The sequence below is a fragment of the Notothenia rossii genome (assembly GCF_949606895.1).
Source record: "Notothenia rossii genome assembly, chromosome: 9".
NCBI lineage: Eukaryota > Metazoa > Chordata > Actinopteri > Perciformes > Nototheniidae > Notothenia > Notothenia rossii.
Window position 1 is genome coordinate 47,351,463 of NC_136907.1, and position 2,764 is coordinate 47,354,226.

A 2,764-nucleotide genomic window follows, 5' to 3' on the forward strand; every position below is an offset into this window, starting at 1 on the left:
GAGATTCAACGGAGCTGATCCAGATTTGCGTCCGATATGATGTCATTTACGTCATATCGGACGCAAATCTGGATCAAATGTGGACCCAAGGCACTATCAGAAAGTTGCTATCAGAAACAATGCCCGACATGTTTTGGACGTAATATGGTATTTGTTTACATTAGCAAGAATCGCTAACACTCAGAGCTAACACACTGTAAAAAAAAAAAAAGTTAGGACAACTCAACATTTCAATGCAACTGGCTGCACAAGATTTTTAAGTTTTGAGGCCAACTAAAATGTGTAAGTTTCTGTTTTCAATTGAGTCAACTAATTATATTTTGTCGAGATAACTCATTCAAATTTTGTACAACTTTGGAGTTCTGCATACTAAACATTTTAAATAAGTAAAGGTTGTACTAACTTATTATCTTTGGTTTGGAAAATGTATCTTTCATATGTTTAAAAACGTCTAACTTTGAGTTCCACATACAAAGAATTCCAATAAGTTAAAGTTGTGCCAAGTTATTATTTTTGGTCTAGAAAATGTACCTTTCATATGTATAGAAACTTCTTATTTTGAGTTCTACATACTAATAATTCCATTAAGTGAAAGTTGTGCAAAGTTAATATTTTTGTTTCAGAAAATGTATCAAATGTATAGAAACTTCAGATTTGTATTACAAACTTAGAATTGCCAACAAATTATCTGTTATAAAAATACTGTAAAAAACAAATACTAAGTGTGTTGAAATTCTTATTCAAATATTAGACATTCTTAAAACTGTAAACTATTTTGTGTATCATTCAAGTTGAAATTATTTCCAGTTCGAAAGTGTTCAATTTGCTTGCATTGTGTAGAAACGACAGAAAATTAATATATTTAATAATATAATTTGTATAAATATAATATAATAATATATATATAATACATTTAATAAATATATTTCAGATAAAGTAATTTTCGAGGTCATCTTTGTGAGACTTCTAAACTTCTAAATAGATGTACAAGTACATTATCTGGAAATTCCTGCCAAAAGTTTTATGTTCTGATTGAAATGATTACTACTTGAATGATACTGAATATACTAACGTGTAACATTAACTAGACATTGAAAATACACCATTACTAAAACTCTTCCATGAGGCTAGGGTTCATAACAAATGTGGATGAAATCCATAAATGTGCAAACCACCCTTTGAATAAGCCTGCTGTCAAAACAATAGCAGCTATGGAATAACAAATGGCAAAGTTATCCAAGTTATAAAACCATCTTCACTAACAGTTACCAAACCACAACATCAACAACGATATTGTAAAAGGAACAATCTGTAAAACGTATATATTTTTTAAAGTTTGTCCATATCACAGAGGCTTCCAAAGATCTTGCAAGACAAAAGGCATGTAAACAGCCAGTGATTTCTCCCAACACAACTCTGTGAGGGAAAACACCATTTCCAACTCTTCCACTACTTAGTAAAAGCTCATATGGCTCTTTATACAAAAAAAACAGCTCCATCTTTAAAAAAGCTGCAAGACAACAATTGAGGCAGTAACTAGTCCTTGAAATCTTACAACGAGTAGGCAAGCCAGCTTAAGAAAAATGTGAAAAATATGCGTGTGCCCTAAGAGTGAGAACATGTCTTTCAAAATGTTGCAAGATGTTCATGTCACTAGATAACATTTTAACTGTAAAGATAAAGCATTTTCTAAACTTGAGACTCACTTTTCAGCAGTTTCCAAAGTAAACTGTCATTGTTCTAAGTCAAACAACATGTTTTAGGGGGAATTCACCTTTCAAATGTCCCTTGTTTTCAATATATCGTGTATTAACAAAGGTCACAGCCTAGAAAGTGAATAGGAGAAAGTACTTAGTCCTTGAAATGCGCAAAGTAACCCAGCCAGCTTAAGAAATAAAAATAAAGAAAATATTAGCTTGTGACTTAGAGAGAGAACTTGGTTTTCAAGTTTCTGTAACATTTTGTATCAGCTTCACAAGAGTACTTGTTGTTTTGGGAACTCAATGTTCAAGTCACAAACAGCGGTGAAGGCAGGCAAATTAAATGGGGATATCTTGTAAATCTGTTAGGACAATTTGCCAATGCTCACTTAGATTAAGAGCTTTGTTTTCAAACTCCAGACCCGCTGTGAGCAACCGGTGGAAAGTCCCATGAAGATGTGCTGAACAGTCTCAAAAGTGTACTTGTCAGGGTTCTTACGGTCATTGAAAACCTGGAAAAGTCATGGAAATTCAAAATGCAAATTCCAGGCCCTGGAAAAGTTATGGAAAACAATATTTTTCCCAACATTTTGGAAAAGTCATATAGTAAGGTCAATATAACTAAAGTTGCATCAAATATAATTTATATTTTATCTAATTGCCAACATAGTAATACTATAATGATAATACATACTGTAGTAATGAAACGCAAAATGGCATTTAACTGTTGCGGTATTTCGCTGGTGAGAGATGTTTACAGTCGACAGTGGCTTTAGTCTGTAGGAGCTAGTAAGCCTACTATTTGATATAATTAGGGGCGTAGTGCTGCGAGAGAGCACCGGAACGCCGCTCCGGCACTTCAAAAATTGCAGTAGACATGCCACAGTTTTTGCGTGGCTGTGTCTTTAGTTGAAAGCCCAGTGGCGATCTGTTCATCTGTCATATGATCATACAATAACGCCTCCTGAAATAATATGATACAGTACAAGTGTGTGCGTGCGTGCATGTGTATGTGTGTCACGAGCGCATTTTGTGCGAGAGAGAGAGAGCTCACCGGTATCGTA